Here is a 25,579-nt window from a genome sequence, read left to right as displayed (position 1 = left end):
AATGCAGCGTCATACTGTTGATTGTGATTTTTCTGCATTTTCTCGCTTTTGAAATAGTTTTTCTCTCAGTTAGTTTTTTTTTTATTCAACTCTATTAAAAAGTTTTTTGCGATACAGTTTATAAAATGTTTTTTATGAGAATATGTTCAAAAAGCTGGCAACAATCAACAAAATATTAATTACTTTTTTATATTACTGGTGAAAAATGATAGCAAATCACGTAAATAACTTAATTAAGATGTTAACACTCAAAAGAGTTTTTTTTAATTTTTCGAAAATTGAATTGATTTGTAAATCATTTAATTTAATAAGTTTCAAATACAGTGCCACAGTGTAATTATTCTGCATTTTCTCGTTTCTGAAATAATCATTTTATTCAATTTTGGTTTTTCTTTCCCACTCCATTCTATTACAAATTTTCTCGATAAACTGTTTAAAAATATTTTTATAAACAAATGTGTACAAAACTGGTGCTTTATCTTAGCAAGTTTTATAAAATTTTTAGTGAAAGAAATATGTTTTAATAATAATTTCCAACCGGCTACGCTTTATACTTTTAAATACAGATAAATGAAATATATTTTCTTCAATTACATTGGTGTCTAATGAAATTCACAGGAAAAAAACAGGTAAATTATTAAAGCAAACTAACTTAAAAATTTTTTCATTCTTTAAAAAGAAAAATATACAAGGTGATTCTAAAAACAAGGAACTAACTTAGAGGGGAGGCGGGGCACATCATTAGGTTTAAGAATTGCATAGGAACCCATGATCTGAATTGTCTGAGTACCGCTAGGGGGCTTTTCCTATTGAGAACTGTTCCTACTTGTGCCTTTGCACAAACCTACCGTCGAATATCGTATGATTGAAACATTTTAAAAATTTGAGTCCCGTCATATATTTGATTGCTTACTTTTTTAAATTTTTTTATTCTTGACAATCTTTCAGCGCAAATATTTTGAACTTGAGCATAGCATTTGTTCTTTTCATCAATTACAAAAATCTCTAATTAATCTCTAATCTAATCACCCAAACTCATACAATTCATAAAATTTCCTAACTTTTGTATTTTTATTGGAATTAAAAAAAGTACATATTGAGAGTACTAATGAGAGTTCAAATTTTATTTTTTCATATGAAAATCACATAACAATATATCATTTTTTAATATATTGTATGTGTATTGATGAAAAATTTCAAGATGAAATAAAACAAAATGAGTTATTACCTCCCATGAAAGGATTACCACTCTAGGAAAAGCCGAAAAGTTCGTAACAGGAAGTAACATTCTAAAACTCAAAACGAAAAAGCACTAAACAAGAAATTAAAGTAGAGGCACTATTATACATGGCAACTTTATCAGGGGAGGGGCATTGCCATACATTCAGTGCGGTAGCACTTTTTGCGGTCATCTGTAAATTACCGCAAGCAACCAAACCCCCGACTGCCCCAAGAAAAAGTTTTCTTTTTTAGTGTTTTTCCTTTTTGATTTTTATGATGTTATTTCCAGTTACAAACTTTTTGGTAATATCTGTTGTGGTAATCCCAAGTAATGTGACGTAATAACTTATTTCGTTTTATTTCATTTTAAAATTTTTCTTCAAATATTAAGGTTGTGACAATAGCTGCTTGGCGCTATCGCAACTTGGAATTATGATATATATATATATATATATATATATATATATATATATATATATATATATATATATATATATATATATATATATATATATATATATATATATATATATATATATATATATATATATATATATATATATATATATATATATATATATATATATATATATATATATATATATATATATGTATGTATTCTACTGTCCAAAAATAAAAAGAACCTCTTTTTGAAAATGCTGCATTCGCTCTCATTTTTCAATAAACGTATCATAAAATTTAAAGAAAATGAGTTAAAGAAAGATTTCCTAAGCTAATGAAAAACTTTTTGTTAGCAGAATTTCATGAAATTATGTCGTAAAAAATTTTCATAACTGCTAAATATTTATTGGAATTAAAAACAATTCCAAACAAAGAGTACTAAAGTTACAAAATATATATTTACATGGAAAAATTGACCTTAATTTATTTTATATATAGTGAAAATTAAAAAAAAAAAAAAATAACAAAAATCATCGAAAATATATTTATTCATAAACTAAAAAAATTAATTTATTTTTTTATAAGCGTTTATTTATTAATTTATACTTTTGTATTTATACTGTTAATAAAAAATGTTTTAGCTGTATTTTTCTTAAATAAGTAAAAGGTTTCTGAGGCCTGCAAGTATATCACCGGTCTTTATATCACCGGTTCATAGGATTCTTTTTTAAATATAGTTTTTATTTCATGTAATAAGAAAATGATTTTGAAAATAACATATTAAAATTTTTTTTTCGAATAAAACTGATATAAAAGACAAAAAATTACTTTACCAAAGACTACTGTACTTTGTAAGAAAGACTCTCGGTACCCAAATTCTATTTAATAATTTTATGAATTTCTCGTGTAATTAAAAACATTCGGAAATCGAGAGTACTACTAAAGGCTCAAAATATACTTTAACATACTAAAAAAACTTCCATTTCTTTAAAAGATATATTAATACGTTGATATTAAAAAAATAAATCAAAAATATCATCAATATTTCTTTTTTTAAAAAATTGACTAAAGTCATTTACATATTTGCAAAACGGATACCACAGTTCACAAGAAAAATAGTTCAGAACTTTTTTCTCGTAAAAAAATTAATTTGATGCTCAAAAATCGACATTCAGTATTTTGTAAACAACATTCGATGGCGACTTTTTAAATGGAATGTTATTTGCAAAATATTTTTACCGACCTTTTTTTTTTGGTAGTATATAATCAATTTGCTATTTTTCGTACTATTAAATAAATATTTGTACACAAGCATACAATCTATCCAACATTCTTAGAAATATGAGAACATCTAATTTAAAACTTCAGAAACGATACTGGGAAAAAATGATTTTGACTCGCATGTTTTTCGCCAAATGATTAGTTTCTCCTTCTGAAGAATGATGTCAAGGAAAAACAACTTCTACAGGGAATTTCGTTCTAACTCAGTGATGAATTGTTATTTCCACCTGAATTCAATGATTTAAACATGTATTATTGAATAAGATAAAATATTACGTTCAATCAAGAAGAATGATAGGATGAAAAGATGACTAAAATTAAAGGATGATAAATAATAAAAAGATGACAAAAATTAAAAGATGATTAATAATAAAAAGATGACTAGAGATGAAAAAAAAAATTAATGCGTAGAATTAAAATAATTTAAAAATCATCAAATATACTTTTTTTTTTTACAGAAATAGTGTTAAAAAACTAATTCACAAATTTCGAAACAGGCATTAGAGTGTATAAGAAAAACTCTTTAGTTGTGTTTTGTTCTGTAAGAAATATTTTTTTTATTTTCACAGAAATTTTTTGCTCACGATTTTTGAAACAGAATATTGTTTAAAAAAACATTTTCACCGACATTTTTGTTTTATATTATTTACTTTTTTCGGATCCCCCCCATACTTTTATTATTAAATAAATATTCATGCAAAAATACAATGTATCCGATAATCTCTGAAATATAATAATGTACAATTTCATAAACATCTAGGACTTTGGCGCGTATCTTTTTCGCCAAATGATTAGCTTCTCCTTCTGAGGAATGATGTCAAGGAAAAACAACTTCTACAGGGGATTTCGTTTCAACTGACTTAATGCTGATTTGTTTGTTAATTTCCATTAAATTTCTGTCTAACTTCAATGATTTAAAGATTTATTATTGAAAGAGATTAAATATTAAGCCTAATTAAGTAGAATGGTTGGGTAAAAAGATGACAAATAATAGAATGGTGATTAAAAATAAAAAGATGACTAGATATTAAAAAAAAAATTAATGAGCAGAATTAAAGCAAATAATTTAAAAATCATCAAAATACTTTTTTTTAAAAATTGACAGAAACAATTAATTTACAGAAACAGGTGTCAGAGCTCGTAAGATAAGCACTTTAGTTGTGTTTTGTTCTGAAAAAAATTTTTTTATGCTCACAGAAATTAATTGCAATGTTTGAAATAAAATATAGTTAAATTTTTTTTTTTCTTCTTCTTTTTGATTTTTGTGGTTCTTTTGTGTATTTCCTTATTCTTATTTTCAAATAAATATTCATACAAAAATACAATATATCCAATAATCTCTGAAATATAAGAATTTATAGTGAGCAAAAAAAACCCGGTTGCCCTGAATAAATTTTGATCTAATGATCAGATCTTCACTTTCTAGGACTCATTCTTTATGGTTTTAGGGGGTATCCTATGCTATATGCTAATTAATTAGTGCAGACGATATTGTAAGTTACGAAATAAGATACAAAAACGTACTTTCTCTGAATAAACATACTTTTTATCAACGGATTCGTATATCTAACCCTCAAGATATGGGGAGGGGGGTAGCCGCAATCTGATAAATATGGTCCCCATAATTTGGACAGAAAAGCGATCCAAAGCTTGGACCCTTTAATGTTAATATTACTTTTTGCATATTTCACCGTATCTGGAGAACATTTTAAGCGAATTGAAAAATTTTTGCACATAATTATGAAGTTTGTTTATCCGAAATAATTCTATACAAAATAGGCATTTTAATAAAGATTTATAAATTTTTATTATTTTATTTAACAATAGTTCAAAAAAATTTGAATTGTAAAGTATACAATTTTTACGTCATTTTAAAATGTGTAATTTTAAGAGGCAAAATACAAAGTGTTAACAAAATTGGTTGAATAGTTCCTGAGAAATCAAATTTTAAATATGCGACTTTTTTAAAATTTGATTTCTTAATAACTATTCAACTGATTTCGTTCAAATTTTGTATTTTTTTACATTACATGCTTTAAAATGATCTAAAAAACGTATACACTACAAATTCAACGATTATTTTATAAAATAATTAAAAAATATTTAAAAAATTTTATTTTTTGCATGGAATTACCTTTGGATAAACTAATTTTATAATTGTGTATAAAAAATTTTCAAATCGCTTAAAAAGTTCTCGAGATATGGCGTAATACGGAAAAAATAAAATTAACATTAAGGGGCCCATACTTTGGATCGTTCTCCTGACCAAACTATGGGGACCATATTTCCCAGATTGCTACCCCCTATATTTTGAAGGCCTAAAATCCAAATTGATCGTAAAAAAGGTATGTTCATTCAGCGAAAGTACGTTTACGTGTCTGATTTCTTAACGTGAAACATCGTTTGCATTAATTAATTAGCATATTTGAGGTCACCCCCTCTGACCATTAAGAATGAGTCCTAGAACGTGAAGATCTTATCATTAAATCAAAAGCAATTCAGGGTGGTCCAATTTTTTTGACGCACTGTACAATTTTAAACTTGAAAAATATTTGGGATAAACGACTTTGGCGCTTATCTTTTTCGCCAAATGATTATCTTATTCTTCCGAAAAATGATGTCAAGGAAAAACAACCTTTACAGGGGATTTCGTTTCAATTGACTTCTTGCTGATTTGATATTTCCATTTAATTTCCGTCCGGATTCAACGGTTTAAAAGAGTATTATTGAATGCGATAAAGTATTACGCGTAATCAAATGGAATGATTAGATAAAAAGATGACTTATTTGATCTCGGACTGAACAAATTCAATAAAGGGGTCTTGTGTGTTTTCTTCAAAAAGAGAAGAGGAATTCGATTTTTTTTAAATTAAAAAAAAATCATTTTGAGACTTGTCGTTTTTCTCCATTTTGGGAAGGGGTTCTTTTAGATTTTATTTTTAAATTTTTCAGCTGGTTAAAAAATAAAATTGGAACTTTTAATTTTTGTATGATTAATGGATAATTTTTTTGGAAATGAAATAAATATTAAAAAGAAAAATTCAGTACTTAACATTCGATTGTTCTTTAATTTTATAAGCAATGATTAACTGCCTAATCATCGTTTATGGCATTCTCATACTGCTTTTAATCAGCTCAATGGACCAATTAGGATGTAATTTTTCGTTGAAACTACGCAGTGAAAAATTCTCAAAAATTGGAAAAAAATGTGTCAAAATAGCTCCGAAACAAATAATAATTAAATTAAGAAACCTCATGCATTCAAAATGAAAACAGTAATTCTCATTTTTGAGAAAAATAAATCTGAAAAAAAGTATGTGGGAGAGATGTTCATTGGCTGCAGGCAGGATTCGAACCAAAGACCTGGAAGTTCGTAGTTGGATGCTCTTACCACCATAGTCTCTAGCTCAGAAACAGTTAAAAAGCTTTATATAGTTGCCAACGCAATGAAAATTGGGTCCTGCTTTCATTCGCTTAAAAGTTTTTAAGATATAGAGAAATAAGCAAAAAGTGAAATTAAAATTACTAATCTTTTGACTGAGCTATTGGGATCATATCTTCCAAATTACAACCCTTTGTATCATTGAAATTGGAAATTAGTATAAATTGAAAATTAGTTCAACTATCATTAGTTTCGGAACTATGACGTTTTTTTTTTCAATTTTAAGAGACTATTTTTACAGCGTACTGAATCAATTTTAATAAAAAAAAATTAAACTTTTTATTTTCTGAATTGCTTTCTTATGTCTGTTTTTCAAAAAATCAAGAATTGCACTTTTGCACCTAACATTAAACTTTGAAAGTAAAATAAAAACAAACATATATAAAGAAAAATACAGTCAATCTCACTTAAATACAGACAAATACAATCTGATATTTAAATTCTGTGAAAATCCGATCATTAGATCAAAAGTTGTTCAAAGGGTTTCCTTTAATTTTTTTGCTCACTGTACAAAAACGTCATACCGGGAATTTCACTTCCTTTAAACTTGACCGTAAGTGTTATGCCGGTGTATGCCTGATCATGGTATCTAGAAAATAGTGAAAGTATTAATACTTTCATTAGAACATAGAACACTTTAATTTCATTTTTTGAAAGAGGGTGAAACCCTAAATTGCTTAAATATTGTTTAATTTTTGTTTGTTAAAAGTAATCTTTTCTGTTTCTAGCATTTCTACATAGTACTAAAATTTTATACTGCACTGTGTTTTTCTTTTTATTCCCAGGTTTATTTAAGTTTAATAAAAACAAAATTCTGGAACATAAAATATTAAAATAACAGTCCGAAAATTTTACGAAAATATAATTAAAAAACAATCTTTTTTTCATAATATTGCTATTTTATAAAACTATTACAATGTTATAAAAAGTATTACTGTGTTTAATGGCATCACTATGTTATAAGACTAATTTTATAAAAAAAAAAAAAAAATCTAAACATTCTTGATTCTTATAAAATATTTTTTTTTTAAGAAAAATTTTTAAAAAAAGAAAGGAAAAAAAAACATTAAACTATGTTAATCCATCATCTATGCTTCCTTTTTAAGGAAAAAAAATATAAAGAAGAAAAAATAGACAAAGAAAAATAATTCAACTTTATCCAAAATGGCGCTCTTAACAATTTTAGCGATAGAATGATCTTTATTTTTTAAACCATCACCATTCTTATTCTTTTTTTATAACAAAGACGCATTTTGAAAAAAAACCTTGTTATTCACAAGAATAAAATGGTTTACTTGCGTTAACTGAATAAGAGCTCAACATTGTATCATAGAAAGGATACATTTTCTGAAAGGTATAATAAATAAAAAAATAACTACTCTCCTGGTAATTCATCATTTGTGTTGGAAAGACGAGAAAACATGCTTTTTTGTCATCTTTTCCTCTATGGTTGCAAATAACACTTAAACCAGAAATCGATATTATGCTTTTCGCATTTGCTCTTTAAATATTAAAGAGCTTATTTAAATCAAATTAGAATTTTTATAAAGAACTTTTATTAAGGATAGCGCTATATTTATACTTATAAAGGATTAGAATTTCAAGTTTTAATAAAAGAATTTATCATATTAAATTAGAATTTTTTTAAGACCCATTAGTTAGAAAAGCGATTTATTTATATTTCTTTTCAATTTTATGAAAAGAGCTTTGAGCAAGGCTGATATTATTTTAAATTTTTTGGAACTAGTACAGTGTTTCAAAATGTTCTAATAGAAGGGTTTTTTATATATTAGATTATCTTATTGCAACATTATAAATTATATAAAAGAAAAAATATACACAATACTGAAACATGCACAAAACATAATATAAGAAGCTAAAAAGCACTTCCATAGTTTTTATTCATTACTGATCGTTGCCCATCTCGGTGACTTTATGTTATTAGCTTAAGCAAAATATGTTTTTAGAAGTTCATCTCATCAAAATAAAGATTAACTACAGTCCCTGGCCAAATTAGTAGACTCATTATAAGATTCTATGTAAAATCTTAATCATCAGGTGATACTATATAGCTTTATTGTTTTCACCCGACTGAAACCGGTTTTATTTGTTTACGTTCATGTATCAACTGGTTAAATTGGACAATATATAATATAAATTCGACGATAGAATAAATTAAACGATATATTATGTAAACATGGAATATTTAGTATATCAGGTATTATATTAGTATATTATAATAATTAGACCAAATTATTAGACGCACTGTAGTGTTTTAATAATTGCATGTTTTGCACGAGTTCATATGCAATACTTTTGTATTTAAACATACATGTAATGAGTTTTTATTCGGAAGATTTTTTATACACTTCCTCTTTGTATTTATTTTTAACGTATTGCATTACAATGTTCACCAATTGATACACGGACGTAAACAAGTGCAAACCGGTTTCAGCCGCGTAAAAATAATAAAGCTGTATAGTATCACCTGATAATTAAGATTTTAGACTGAACCTTATAGCGCGTCTAATAATTTGGATAGGGACTGTATATTCATTTGGCATAATGCTATTGCTCGAATCCAATTCGTAATAGTCATTATTTAACACAATCAATATAGTAAATAGAGACTGATGCACGTTAAAAATTTGTCGAGTCACAAAGTCCTCCATGTTCCCGTAGTAAATCAATGCCTCTGGGGGTACTGATTTAGGAGTTTCCTTGTCTTTCGGATTGGTTCAAAATTACAAGGCTACGGAGTTGAACATTAGTAGCCGTAAACTCAAAATTGGGTCTGCTGTTCAACGACGGTTATAAAATTATAAAAAAATCAATATAGTTTATTCGGTACTTATGCTTTTTTGGATTCTGTAGAAAATCTATTACCGCATTAACTATATCACGGCTCTCACATGCGTCTAAAATTGTAGAAAGTGGTTAACTACTAAAAAACAAAAATATGTTAAAAGATAATACAATTAGCAATTTTTTAGCATATTTTTTTCAGTGTACTATTGAAAGTGAATGATATGAATATTTTCGCAATGCAGTGAATATGAATATTTATTTTAATCATGGTGGTAGTTACATTTGAATAATTAAATGGATTAAGTAAATAACAATGAATTAATATTCTACGACTTCTTAAATTTTTAGACTCACGTGGCATCCCTACTATTTAAGGTAACCTTGGTAACAATATTAATTACATATATTAGTATATTTGGTGTCGTGTTTAAAGCCTACTAAATTTTCTTTTTTTACTCATTATTATCTACTGAAGGCTTTAAAATACTTCGTTCTTTCAATAAATTATATTTATGAGTACAAGTCGAAGAAATTTGTAATGAAATAGTTTTTTATTATTATAACAGACAAACAAAGCCAACGTCGATAAATATTATTTTCATTAACGTTTCATTATCAAAATAAACAAAATGTATTAGAATGAACACTTATAAAGCCAAATAAATCAACGGTTTCTTTTTTATTTGTTTGTTTTTATAGACTTTTTGTTTGCCGCTTCTACGCATCTATTGGTTGAGTATTTTTAAAGCGAGAAAGCTCATTTAATTATCGTTTCTTAAGTAAAATCATTTCCGTATTTCATATTTGTATGCTCTGTTCTGTAGATATAATCTTTATTTGAGTAAAAATTAAGTGAACATTCGAAAGAACTTTAGACGTAGAATCGAAAAATTTTGCTCGACGTTGACACCGATTAGTTTATTCTAAGCGGAACTCATAATGGCTAATTTGATTACAATCACACCCTAAGTAATAAAACTCTTCCTATTGACGATTATCATTACCATACATTACGGTAGTTTTACGAAAAACATAAGCTATAGCAATGACTTTCTGCATTATTTGCAATAGTTCTTTTTAACATAGACTCTAACATGTTATACTGTAATTAATGAGGTTTGTAATGCATAATATTTTAAATAATTGTCATATTATTCACAAAAGTAGTATTTTTATTTACATTATGATAAAAAAAATTGATCTGAATAATTTTCATAAGATGAAGATAAATCTAATCGACTGAAACCAATTTTTAACTAACCGGAATCGAAGCTGAGCAACATTTCCTCAAATTTTTTTTCGATTTTCACAGAATATTTACTCAAATATAGATTATCTCTACAAAACAGAGCATATAAACATAAAATATGGAGATTATTTTACTTTAGAAATTATATATAAATTAGCTTTTTCGCTGCAGAAATACTCATTATACTGTGATTAATCAAGTTTGTAATAATTAATATTTTAAATTATTGTCATGGTATTCACAAGTATAATATTTTTATTTATGCAATGATAAATATTTATCTAAATCATTTTCATAAGTCCTAAATCTTTTTTAATCCATTGAAGCTGACTTTAATAAAATTAGCTAACTATTTTTATTTCATTGCTAGAAATCTCTCGGAAAAAACGGTTAAATAACAATTTATTTCATTGTTATTTTACCATATTCAAATAACTAATTAATTAGCATATTTGAGCTTACTCTTTTGAATCATTAAAGAATGATTCAAAAGGGTAAACATGAAGATCCGATCATTAGATCAAATGTTATTAAGGGTGATTCGCTATTTGTTTTGTACACAGTATACTTAGGGAATACCTGTACTTCTATTTTGTCTTAATGGAAAGAAAAGGGAAGTAAATACTTAAATAGTAAATATTTTATACATTCTTAGTCTTTCCTGAATTAAATATTCGCTGCATAGTAAGTTAAAGGGAGTTTGAAGGAATTAATTAGTAATAAAAATTGGTTATATAACAAATTGACACGTGTAAAAATGAATAACTATTTTTTTTAAATAATTCCTCAAGTCTTAGCTAGTTTTTTATTCGAAATCATTTTAAAAAATTAAATTAATTTGTAAATCAAGTTCATCTAAAAAATTAGTTTCTTAAAAGTAGTGAAATAGTAACGAATTTTGAAAGTAGTTTGTAGTTACAACTTTTTTTAAAAGAAGTAGTCGTTGTTAACTACATTTGTAATAAATCAATTGGGATGTTAACTATAAAAGAATAGACTTTCAGCCCACTGACCTAATTGTTATTTATAATTTTATCTATCATTCTGAAAAAACAAGAATAACTATTCCCTCAATAACTATTTTCTCCAAAAAAAATTATTTTCCTAAAAGTAGTGAAATAGTAACTACATCTCGAAAGTAGTTTGTAGTCATTACCTTCATAAAAAAGTAGTTGTAGTTAACTACATTTGTAAAAAGTAATTGGAGTGTTAACTACATAAAAAATAGTCTTTCAGCCTACTGATCTATTTTTTATTTATAATTTTATTTATCTTTCTGAAAAATGTAAGCATGACTAATTATTCTCTCAATAGCTATTTTCTCCAAAAAAAATTATTTTCCTAAAAGTAGTGAAATAGTAACTACATCTCGAAAGTAGTTTGTAGTCATTACCTTCATAAAAAAGTAGTTGTAGTTAACTACATTTGTAAAAAGTAATTGGAGTGTTAACTACATAAAAAATAGTCTTTCAGCCTACTGATCTATTTTTTATTTATAATTTTATTTATCTTTCTGAAAAATGTAAGCATGACTAATTATTCTCTCAATAGCTATTTTCTCCAAAAAAAATTATTTTCCTAAAAGTAGTGAAATAGTAACTACATCTCGAAAGTAGTTTGTAGTCATTACCTTCATAAAAAAGTAGTTGTAGTTAACTACATTTGTAAAAAGTAATTGGAGTGTTAACTACATAAAAAATAGTCTTTCAGCCTACTGATCTATTTTTTATTTATAATTTTATTTATCTTTCTGAAAAATGTAAGCATGACTAATTATTCTCTCAATAGCTATTTTCTCCAAAAAAAATTATTTTCCTAAAAGTAGTGAAATAGTAACTACATCTCGAAAGTAGTTTGTAGTCATTACCTTCATAAAAAAGTAGTTGTAGTTAACTACATTTGTAAAAAGTAATTGGAGTGTTAACTACATAAAAAATAGTCTTTCAGCCTACTGATCTATTTTTTATTTATAATTTTATTTATCTTTCTGAAAAATGTAAGCATGACTAATTATTCTCTCAATTGCTATTTTCTCCAAAAAAAAAAAATTAGTTTTAGGAAAGTAGTAAATTCGTTTCAAAAGCAGTTTACAGTCATTGTTTTTTTTTAAAAAAAAGTAGCTGTAGTTAATTTCATTTGTAGTTGGAGCGTTACTACAAAAAATAGCCTTGCCACTCACTTTCCAAATAGTTACTTATAATTTTATCTACCTTTCTGAAAAATAATGAAATTAATTAAATTTTATTCACGTTTTACATTTTCATTTTAAAGAAATAACATACACGAACATTCTTATATATAGAGAGCTAGAAGTTGCTAGTGTAATTACTTTTCCGCTTCGTGTAATAAAACTAACGATAAGGAGTTAAATTAATGAACAAACATTAACTATCGTGGTTAAAATAGAACTATAAGTGTAAATGTCAATACGCAAATCTCAGCAAATATCATTTCGCTGGAAAGAAAAAAATAAATGACTTTGACTAACACTTAAAGAGCAGCCCATTCTAAACCCACGCAAAAATCCCATTTAACTACTAACCTTCCACGAAAAGTTACTAACTTTCTTTTGCGGCTGAATCAGTATTTGACTAAACAGAATTTAGAACCAAAAAAACACTAAAACTAAATTTCTGAAGTCAAACGAAACCATAAACATTGCGGATATTCTGAGGTTCATTGCTAAGCTTGTGCGGGGGCGTTTGCCAGAGACACCCCCGCGTTCCGTTCTAAATTTAGAGTGGCCGTCAGTGTCTCGTCATCCCTCTGGAATTTTCTGGAGATTAGTTTCGTTTTTCTTTCTCCCCAAAATGAGACATGGGAGCTACGGTAGGATGTCTACCGAGAATGAGTGACTCTTTCGCATCCGTTGCTAAGCAACCGTATCCTTCCTCCTTAAAAGCTTTTCTCAACAATCGTGTTGGGAATGGGAAACGGTTAAGTGAGATGCATTGGTAATTTGACGGTTCGAGATAAATTAAGAAGGTTTTGTTATCGTCTTACAACAGATATTTTCTTAGAATGCCTCGTGTCTAGGAATCGGTTTCACGTAAATTTCGTTGTGTTTATTTCAGCGAATTTAAAAAAAAAAAAATTGTAATCATCCGTATTTCTAAATATTCTGGTATATTTACTGGAGTTGCAAATTACACTGAAAATCGGATTCTTTGAATTACTTTCATTTTCTATGAAATGATGGTGCTCGAGCTGGGTTGGCCAGCCATTTTGAAAACAGTGCACCTGCTTGAAAAATTATGCGTGCCACTTCAAATTTTTGCAACGTACTGAAAAATTTAAAAAAGTAATATCTATAGGCTGTTTTTTTGGATTTTTACATAAATGACGTTTTTATTTCATGTAAATTGAACAAAACTTATATAATAAATTGAACAAAAGTATAAAGTTAGGTTTTATTGTCAATAAAATTTTTTTAATGGTTCAGCCAGTTAACATTTGTTGCTTTATTATCTTTAATTTTATCGTAATTTAATATGTATCCTAATGTTATGAAATTGATGTAATTAATTTTTTAACTGTTTATTTAATTGTTCTTTTATACTTTGGGTCGAGGCTTGTAATTTAAGGGATTTTTGTTCCTTCCCTTTTGTATGATCGAGGGAGAAATAACTAACTCCTCTAACATTTCCCTTCTGTTATCTCGATTGTGAGAAAAGTCCAAATCAATTCCTAACAACTTTTTGCCAGATGTTTTTAATAGTCGTAGGGGACCATGGTGCTTGCGTAAAATATTCTCAGTGGTAGACGGATCATGGGTTAAAGTCCCCTTCCCATCAGGCTAACTACTGGAGTTTTTTGTAGTTTTCCTTACCATGCAGAGCGAATGCGGGGTAGTTCTATCCTAAAGTTCTCCACGATGGCTTGCTTGCCCCGAAGCTAGATGCAGGAATTCCCTTGTCTTCTGGGCTGGATTCAAAAGTGCAGGGCTACAGAGTTGAACATTGATAGACGTAAGCTCAGAATTTGTACGGCATCTTAACGCTGGTTATAAAATAAAATAAGAAGCAGTCGTAAGTGGGTCATAGATTTTATCTTTGGCACTTGGAATTGGTTAAATTGTTTTAGCTTTTGGTAGAATTCTTACTCTTTACCTTGATCGGTTTATTGATTAAAATGATTGGGTTTTTAAGTTCAAAGCTGGTCCGGTTAAGGACAATTGAAATGAATTTTTGTAATGTAAGAGGGAATGTGACTGTAGTTAAAGGGAAGAGAAAAATTTAAAAACTTAAAGTTAAGGGCGTTTATTAGAAAAAGAAATGGAAAAAAAGTAAAGATGTGGTAAGATGCTTTGAAATGTTTTTAAGAGATGTTAAATAATCTCTTCTTTCTTCTCAATGTTTTAAAACTTAATTTAAAATTATTTTATATTGAAATTGTAAAAATACTACCATCCCTTCTCTAATGAACCATTAAAATTAAATAAGCAGAATGTTAGTTCTTTTTGGAAGTTATGTAGCAGTATGTTACTTCTTCTTGTTCGCAAAACTTGAAGCAATTAATTCTAAATAATTATTTTAAAAAAACTAGTAATTAACTAAAGTTTTACAATTAGGATATAGTTCTTGAAAAGGATATATATATATTACAAAAAATTCTTTCTTTAATTTATTAATACGCTTTCGAAACTTGGTCATGTTCTACTGGTTATGTTCTACTGTGGAATACTACAGATTGGCCATCAATGCTCAACTCGAAGTCATGGAAACAAAATTGGACTTTATACGTATTGCTTTTGAAAAACATTAATGAATATGCTGTGAATATTTAGTTAAGAACTTAAATCAATATTTAAGAAAATTACGTTATATTGGTTTAAATATAACTATAACAAAGAATGCTTAGTGTTCTGCGAGTTTAGATTTTCTATATCTCTGAAAGTTCAATATTATTATAATTATTGTTGCTGTTGTTGTTTCTAATAGATGATACAAAACAATGCCTGATTGCAAACAATAAGTCCCTTATACCTGATAAGAATTTTCTCCTAATACTTAATTAGAGAAGAATTTTCTACATAATCAGGTTAACATGACCACTATGTTAGATATATCTATTCCATTTAATCAAATTATTACAACCGCAATACGTTTTTATTGCAGCATGATGCGCATAATTAAATCGTATTTATAAAAAATTTTTAATTCTTTTATATTTTCGTTCTTCTAACACCCCTTATTTCTTAGATGTGCATTTGACAGTATGTCATTAATGCTGGCAGTTGTATTATTACATGGCGCAAAAGAAAAACATATTATGTATGTTTAAAAGTCTTGTTACGTAGTTGTCTTGGGTTGTGAATTATAAAAGTAAGTTCTTATAAGACAAATATTTTTTGTAGAATATCTAGTAGTAGTTTTGTAGGTTTTGTTCCTAGTTTTGTAGGTTTTGATTGTTGCGATCTAATATTTATTTCCAAATATTTCCAGTGCTGCAAGAAAAAATCTGGTATATTTATGGTTTAAAAAAGTAGCACATTTGTGCTGTTGTTTGGGTTTGAGCTGTTGTATTTTTATAAATCTGTTATTGTATTGTATAAATAAACTACATTACTTTTTGCATTTTCTGGAAGCTATTTAATTTGGGCATGATCATGTTTTTACAATATGTATTATCGTAAAATACTAAATTTCACGATTTATAGCGATATTTTTACATAATAACTATTTAATATTTTTCCACATTTGTAAATAATATCGAAACCAAATTAAATTTATCAAGAGTGAAAATAATGTCTTATTCAATAATTATCGTTATCGATAATACTTGCAATAGTATTATTTTCGGTATTTATTGTTCGAATTAATGTCAAATTATCGATCGAATTAATGTCACATTCGTTAATTATCGGTGATGCTAGTGATGTTATCGCATTTGTTATTTATAGTTTTCAATATGATTCGATATGATGATGAGGATTCGATATGAGTTTTCAATACGATAGTTTTCAATATGAGACATGATATTCAGGATATATATGAAGAAAAATTTTTAAAATATCGTTATCACGATGTATAATATTGGTATTTCGTTAAATTATGATATTTTTCAAATTTATTTAATTTACAATGGTCTATACCATATACTATCTGAAATATAATAATTAAGTCAATATAAATTTTATTAAAATAAAATGTATCGACCCTCCCAATTATGTCGTACTTTATTGAAAATACTCGCTGTATTATCTTATTCGATAATTGTTTTTGATAGTGATACCATATTGTCAATAATTATAGTTATAGATAATTTTGCAATTAATTTTTTGCAGTTATAGTCTCTGTGTTTAGCTCATAGATTGACATAGTAAATTCTGCTACATGGATTATAATTAGCCTATATTCCTTTTTACTCCTTAGTAAATCTGAAAAGAATTTCTAAACTACACTGAATTTATTTAGACTTATTGCAATAACCTTTAATAAGACTATTTCAATAAACGTTCCGTAATCCGGACTTAATGCTAACTGTCAGAAAGAAATCAAACTAATTAAGTAAAGAATTATGTATTTTAATTAGCCTTAAAAGGTATGTAGGGTATTAGCCTAAAAATGTTGAGCTGATTATAAATTTAAAAAAAAAAAATTTCCAATTAGCCTACCGCAATGGACAAAACATTGTGACTGTTTGCGAAATTTATTCAATTTATTAATAGCTTAAGACAAAATATTTTTTTTAAAAATAATATTTTTTGTTGCAATGCCACCTTCGATATTATTTGAATTTCTGAAGATAGTGGTTCAGATTGACGTACTAAATTCTGTTCCCGGGACTACAAATTGTCTATATTTCTTTATACTTATTAGGAATCTGAGAAGAATTTTTAAATTTGTCTGAATTTTCTTAGACGTATTACCTTTAATAAATCTATTTACAAGAAACTTTCCCTAATCTGGACTTATTGCTATCTGAAATAAATCAGGCTAATTGAGTAATGATATATTTTTAATTAGCCTTAAAATGTATGCAGGGTCACTAGTATGAGCCTAAAAATGACAAGCTGATTATAAGAGACTGAAGCATTTTTCCAGTTAGCCAAACGCAATAGGCGAAATACGGTGTCTGTTTGCAAAGGATAATTCAATTAGCCTGCGTCTATGTAAAAGCTGCCCGTTGCGTATGACAAAAATATGACTAAAAAAATAATATTTTTTTGGCAATGCCACCTTTGATATTTCACGCTATTCTCACTTTCCATGAATGGATATATTTACTACGCTTTCCCATCTCTTCAATCACTTTTTGTTCCATCACAGACTGCGACTGTCGCTGACAGAAGAATAGTAATTTTATTCTTTTTTACAAATTTGTTCCACGCCTCCATCAGACACTCCCATCTTCGTCTCCATTTGAAACAATGGGGAACAGCAAACTTCCTTTTGAATCGCCCTTGAAACGCATCCTGAAATCTACACGAGAACTTCGAATCAGACATATTGTTCGAGAGTGGCATCCCATGATCTCTATGGAGATATTTTTAAACATGTCACAGTGAAAATTACAGTTAATGCATTTGATGTTGAGGAATGGCCGTGATGCATGGCAAATTTATTTCCTCTAAGCGAATTGGAATGTCGAAAATTATCGTTAAGGAATATATAATACAGAATTGTTTTAAAGTTTTTAATGAGGGGCAATTATTTGCTTTTTAGCTTTCATTGCATATACTTTGTAAAACAAACGCATCTATAAAATAATATTGTATTGGGAATTGCAAAAAATATTTGATTTATTGCATTTTTTACTTCAAGAGAGTCATAATATATGAAAAATTTATTTCCTCTAAGTTATTTCAAATGCTTAAAATTATCTTCAAGAAATAAATAATTCAGAATTGTTTTGAAAATTTAATGAGGGGCAATCATTTGTCTTTATAATTGTTTTGTATTTTATTAGCTTTTTAAATTATTTGCATCCATAGAAATAATATTACAATGAGTAGTTACAATGAATATGATTGTTAGTTATAATAGTCTTTAAATGTAAAAGTTATATTTCCTGTAAGCGATGTCTCTCCACTAAGCAATTTCAAATGTCTGACATTGTCTCAAAAAAAATCAAATAATTCAGTATTGTTTTCTTTTTTAAAAAAATTAATGAGTATTAATTTTTTGAATTGTAATTACAATTATTCAAATTTACATACAAAACAACATTGCATTGTAACTTCGTTGTAATTTATAGTTAGTGCATCTAATATTCTTTGGAATTGTCTTGTGATATGCAAAATAAGTAGACTCCTATTATTTTAAGGAAATACATTTAATACATTAATTAAAATACATTTAAAAAATTCTTAAGCAAATTAAAACTAGAACTATTTCTATTGCATATTTTAATTAACCAATATTTATGAAACTTTTATATTGCTTAGAAGATTCCTATTATTTTTAAGATACTCCTATATCATTAACATAAAAGATAATTAAATGGAGTTATTGAATTACTAGTTAAAATTGTTTCTGTTCAATTGTATGCTTACATTAAATTATATGAAGGGGAATTAGATTTAGTATAATCCTATATTAGTATTAAAAATAATGCTAATATAGGAGATTAAGAAAACTCCTATATTAGCATTAAAATTTAATCAAAATGAGTAAACTAATAAATGAATTTATTTTTTTTTAATTATCTGTTCACATTAATAATATATTTAGAAGACGCCTACTTAAGTTGACTCCTATGCTATAGTATTAACACAAAAAATAATCAAAAGCAGTTATTAAATTATTAATGAAATTTTTTGTTAATATCAATTCCCATTAATTACATTAATGAGCTTCGTAATATATTATTTAGCAGACTCCTATTACTTTAAATAGACTCCTACATTATTAACGCATATAATAATCAAAAACAATCATCAAACTATTAATTTAATTTGTTTTTGTTAAATCATCTGTTAATATTAGTTATATATTTATATTAATTAGATACTAATGAGTCGTTTATTATATAATTTATCAGACTCCTACTGTTTTAAGTAGACTCCTATATTATTAAAGCAAAAAAACATCAAAAATAGTTATTAAACCATTAATTAAATTTATTTTAGTTAAATTATTTGTTCCCATTGCTGATAATAATAAGACTCGTTTAATATTATTTAGCAGACTCCTATTGCTTTGCGTAAACTTTTACAGTATTTACTTGAAAATAATAAATTATTAAATTCTAAGTTAAAATAGTTTTTTTCTTCTTTCTATGTTAAATTTTCTATTTACAGTACCGATATTGATGTAATTTTATTAAATCATGTATCAGACTCATTAAAGAAACATTATTATTAACATACAAATATAATTAGCACAAAAAATGAAAAAGGTTTGAACTATTAGAATCATTTCTGTTAAAATGTTTCCTTGTATGAACTGATGATAAGGAAATTTTATATGTTATTTAGTAGATTATTATTAGGAGACTTTTACATGATTAGTATAAAAAAATATTTAAAATGAGTTCGTAAACTATTGTTAGAAACGTTTATTAAATTATCTGTTCCTTTTAATTAATAGGAAAGGGAATCTAATGTTATTTTGTAAACTGATATTATTTTAAGAAGATCTTTTATTAATAAGGAGCTATTACAATATTTATTACTGTCGTTTTGTGCTACATTTTCTGCATTGTATTAAGTGTTTTAAAGATGGCTTCTATTAATCATAGTTCTTACCTTACCATCTTTATGCTTCCGAGTTTTATTGTTTAATTTATTTATTTAATTACGAATAAAAGTAATATTTCATGAGCTATTTCAGTAACATTTTTAAAATCCGTATAAAATTTTGATTTTATCTCGTGCGTATAAAGGTATGCACGTAGACGTTTTGTAGGAGAAAAAATGAACTAACTTATTTATTGTTTTCACTAAATTGTAAGACATAAAACAATATATAGCACATATAAAAACTCAGAGATACTAAACTCCCTATATAAAATCTGATTGGTAGTTTGTCTACGTTTTTCATCACTAATGATATGAAAAATAATATCAATAAAACGTTGTTAACCTGTTTTCTGAATGTTTGTAGCATTTTATTGAAGAATTAATGTCTTTTGTGACGGTTTTTCCTGAAATATTTGACGTTATTAAAAATAGGAAAAACTTTCACATCTTACTTATGAAAATCGAAAATAATTTTTATTTCTCTATTTATATATATTTTTTTAATGTTACTGACATTTCTATCTTTTTATAAGAAATGTATTTTTTACATTATTTATTCTAAATGTTTCATTTATTACGTATTAAAATTTGATTACTTTCATCAAAGAGAAAATTAACTGAATTCTGTGGCTTTTGAACTATAAATTTTCGAAAACGCTATTTTTGTTACTTATAAATGCTCCGTATCTAAACAGCTTTAGTTATTTTTATTTTAAATGCCATGGGTTTACGTAAGTACGGATATAAACATTTTTGAGTTCGTAATCTATTATTCGGAATCATATAATCTAATGAAGATTTATTGATACAAAGTAATAAAATAAAAAAAGGAAAACATTTTCTTCTCAAATTATTTTTAAAATATCTGCTTTCTGAATATTTCTTTCAAAATATTTTATTTCAAAATATTTCTGTATTTAGGGGGAAGATATAATATTGCGCAATAAAAGTTAGAAATTTAACACTTATTTTTTATTTATTTAAACTGATTCACAAATTCTCTGATATGTGGATTCTCTGATTCGCTCCGTTACTGATTCATTTGTTCATTTTCCATTATTTTAAGGATTCGTACTCTTCTTTTCCATATATCATTTAATCGAGCCTTAGTGGATCAGGGGCTAGAACACTCGCCTTACAATGAGATGACCCGGGTTCGAATCCCATCAATGACCAAGATTAGAATTCTGCACCCGGTTCACTCCTAACACAGTACTGACAAAAAATATTCTCAGTGATTGACGGATCATGGCTCAGAGTCCCCCTGTCGTTAGGTTTTCGTGTTTTTTCTCTCCGTGTAACGCAAATGCGGGTTACAAGTCCTTCACGAAGGCAAATATCTCCCGGTACTTGATCCTATAGTTCCTTTGTCTTCTGAATCGGGTTTGAAATTACAAGGCTACAGAGCTGAACATTGGTAGTCGTAAACTCAAAACTGGGTCGGTTGTTCAACAATGGCTATAAAATAAAATCTATCACATAATCACCCTCAGTAATAGCTGCCATAATTCTTAATTAATATGTTTCATAAATCACAAATAAGTAATCTTTAAAATGTAACAGCGTTAAAAATAAACTAATTTAACATTAAAAAAAACTGAAAACTAATTGTCAGCTTCATAACGAAGAATATTAAATGACTAGTGTTGTGGTGTTTTTAAAAAACTTTGTAACCAAAGTTTTTTAAAAAATAGAAATATTAACTTGCTAAAGTTAATATTTTTATTTATTTTTAGTAGTAGGGTGGTGGAGTCATAGTTGGAATCAAAATCGAGTCAAATAAAATTTTACAGGAATCGGAGTTGTAGTCGGAAAAATTTGCATCTTGTCTGAATCAGGTTGATTCAAAGTTACGACTTTTATGACGAAAGAAAAAAATGAAGTTTTGATCTTGCGAAAATTATTTAAACAAATATTTATAACTAATATATGAATAAAAACATATTATGACAGTAATTTAAATTATAACTTATCACAAGGGGTTTTTGGTGCTGTTGTAATGAACAATTGAAAAATTACGTAAATTACAAAATTCAATTTATTTAGTTTTTTTTTGTTGAAAAGTTTATTGAAAAAGCAAATGCATCTTTTGTATAAGTTTCCTATTTCCCGAATATTCTCTAAAAATCTTTTTGTAACGAGATCTAGCCTGGCTTTTAGGGCGTTGGGCTCATGTATGAGAGGTCATGAGTTCGATCCTCACCAGCCGAAGACAAAATGGAGACTGGTGCACGTTAAATATATCGCTGTCACTAAGTTCTCTAATTTTCCATAACAAATCAATACCTCCCGGGGTACTGTATCGGAGATTGATCGTGCTCTGGTTCAGGTCAATTACGATCTGCGGATGGATGACGTGTGAATGTCTCCTCCCTGTAAAACGGGATATGGCGTATGTGTGCTGCCGTCGGATCATCCTCGATGATGTTTCACAGACCGTTGTCAGGAGTCCATTGTGCATCTCTAGTGCACGTCAATAAAATAAAGAATGCTTACAAACTTGGCCAGTGTACGAGTGAGGTCTAGCGTTTTTTTTTTTTTTTTTTTAATAATAGTTTTGCGCTGCTTCAATATTTTTGTACAGATACTTTTCGTAAAGTTTTTTTCTTAAACTGTTATGTTGTAATGTGAAATATGATTTTAAATAAATCACCTCTAGTTGTAATCGTGCATAAGTAAATTGAAATTAATATTTACTTAGTAATAATATTGTTGATATTTTCCTAGAATTTTGTGAAAAATTTAAAAGAGCGTGCTCGGAGGCAAGCCCTGCATAAGTTAGCAGACATTTCAGCTACCGAAACCTCACAGCCTCAATTTAGACTAACATAGGTTTGTCACCAATCAAAACTACTTTTTGATTATTACCTGATAAAAAACTTCCAAATGCTTTCAAACACTCCAAAAACATATAAATTCGAAATAACAGTCGACATGTTTACGTTACATTGTTATTTATTTAATGTTATTATATGTATTATTACATTATTATTTCATTTATTGTTATTATTTACAAAAAAAAAAATTTTACATCGTTTTCTTATCCCTTTTTTTCCAGAAGGTACCAGAAAGTTCATGCATATAAATTGTAACGTGAAGATAGAGAATATTTACTTGTAGAGGGCGTCTGTACCTGATGCAAATCCTTTCGGATCAACTTTTCCTCATCAAGAAAGATTTGAATGATCTTTAAGCCTCCTCGGTTTCTTCCACTTGCACAAATGTCAACGCGCACCTGTTGAAATTTTATCACAATGTTAAGGGATCGTATACATATTGCAAAAGAAAATGGCCATTATATGACGCACATGAGTATGTAATGCTAGTATGGAGGTTTTCGTGGAATTTAACTCTATTTTAACTATTTGGGTTAGAAGCCGGATTTTATAAAGCAAAATATACAAAAAAAAAAAGAGATTTAATTTGAAAAAAGATTGAATTTTGCACAGATTGCCTGGTTTTAAGTTATTTTGCAGTTTTCATTAATATAACAGTGCAATGATCGAATATGATAGAGATGCAATGATAGTATTGAGAAAGTATATTTATTGATATCCATTATGAATTGAAGTTGGATTCTATAAAGAAAAAAGAAAAGATATGGAAAAAATAAATTAAATTTGGAAAAATCTTGAATTTATTTCAGTTAACCTACTTTAATGTTAGTTTATAAATTTTATTTCTAAATCACAAAATAATAAATAACAATAAAATTTTAGAAATTAATATAAATTTTTTTAAAATTTTTATTTAAAGGTAGGAATTTTTTTCTAAACATCAAGATTCTATCGACATCAAATAAAGGAAAGAATGGAAAAGAGAGAGAGAGAGTAGAGAAAAATGTTTCCCGAACGATTTGTAACTTTTACTTTTTTTAGTATCTTTTGGGGTTACAATTTTTTAGACAAAACTGAAATTTTACTGGTTTGCTTTATATTGGTAATAGTATAAGTTTTTAAAAAAAAATGTCAGTTTTAATTCAATAAATTTTTATTTGATAAATTTAAATGTTTTTCAAAGGAATTCAAAACACAAATTTTATATGTTCTTGTATACATTTATCATCAGGGTTATCTAAACTTGTATGTTTTTATCATCAAGTATATCTTTCAATCCTGTGAAATTTGAATGAAAAAATTTGCATCTGATTCAATGGTGAGAAATTATTTAGATTTTGAATAAAATTTTTTGAGTGTTTTAAACATCGTCTACCCTTGTCACTCTTCATATGTTCTAAATCAATTTTAAAACTTTTTTCTCAAAACTCTGAAAATTGAGTAAAAAATTTAAAAGTTTGAAATATTCTTCACTTTTTATTTTTACAAATATCAAAAGATTCTATATCAATACTGTTAAATTTGAATAAAAAATTTTCAGTAATTTGAATAATATAGACATTTTTTACCCTAATTTTTGAGTGTTTTAAGCAGTGCCTACTCTTTTTCCTTTTGTATTCTAAAGTGTTTTGTCTTCTTTCCTTTTGTATTCTTAGATTTTTCAAAAGTTAAAAGCTTTTTCTTGATCAATATTGTGAAATGCGTCGCATTCTTACATGTTCTAGCATTCCGGCGGGGGAATCCTTAAATCTTTCTCTGTGGTAATAAATTAAAATGTAGAATAATGTTCAACAATTTGCCATTTATCGATGAATCGTTAGCTTGAAAAGCGTTATTTTTCTAATTTTAATGTGCTGTTTGTGGATAAAATAAAATATTTTTAAGCTCATTTTAGCAAACGAATTATTTTGCCGCCACCGAATGTAAGATAAACAAAATTTCTGAACTAACTTTGTAAAAGAAAATATTCAAAATTATTTTTGATAAACAATTTTTTAAGCAAACGATTCAATATATTTCATTTTCAAGCATTTGTTTTTTAATATAATAAACTATATCAACCTGCGTTTTTTTTAGATACAAATAGATCTTAAGCACTTTCTAGTAAATTCTGTGAATTTCTTTATTATTTTGATTTTACTACAATGATATGTGATTGATTTTTTTTTACGATTATTGCTTACTAGTATTTTCTTACGAAAAAAGCAAACGATTCCTTAAGTGTCGTATTTTTGTAAATCGTTTTTTAAATTTCATTTTTAATCATTTGTATTTGAATATAATAAACTAGGTCAGTCTACGTTTTATTAGATACAAATAATTCTTCAACAGTTTCTAGCAAATTAGGTGAATTATTTTGCTATTTTGATTTCACTACAATGATATATGATTGCTTTTTTTAACGATCATTGTTATTTTCAAATAATACTATTTTTTATGTTAGTTTTATTAACGATTTCCATTCCATTTTCTTTACATTTCTTAATTTTAAAATACAATTGCTTTTACTTTCGATTGATGTTTGTATGTTGTAATGTGTTTACATCTTTGTGTTAAAGTTCTAACATTTTGGTCATTCAAATGCAAAACAAGCTACTTTCAAAGTCAGCTGTTGGAAAGCTTGAAAAAGAAAGAAAATGATTTGTTTTCCACTT

The 25,579-nt window shown here is 26.9% G+C and overlaps 1 protein-coding gene across 1 annotated transcript in view; it reads left to right on the top strand.

Moving 5' to 3' along the window:
* Positions 1-23,284, top strand: part of LOC147807340 (uncharacterized) — a 356,527-nt gene extending 333,243 nt beyond the window's left edge. The window contains exon 4 of the transcript XR_015435622.1: positions 23,147-23,284. The gene's annotated coding sequence lies outside the window, so the exon portion shown is untranslated. The remainder of the gene's footprint in view (positions 1-23,146) is intronic.
* Positions 23,285-25,579: the final 2,295 nt, after the last annotated feature.

The sequence above is a fragment of the Parasteatoda tepidariorum genome, chromosome 7, assembly GCF_982258835.1.
Source record: "Parasteatoda tepidariorum strain Cologne lab strain chromosome 7, Ptep-v5.0, whole genome shotgun sequence".
In the NCBI taxonomy this organism is placed as follows: domain Eukaryota; kingdom Metazoa; phylum Arthropoda; class Arachnida; order Araneae; family Theridiidae; genus Parasteatoda; species Parasteatoda tepidariorum.
The sequence above is the reverse complement of the archived record's forward strand: the minus strand, read 5'-3'. Positions and strand labels throughout refer to the sequence as shown.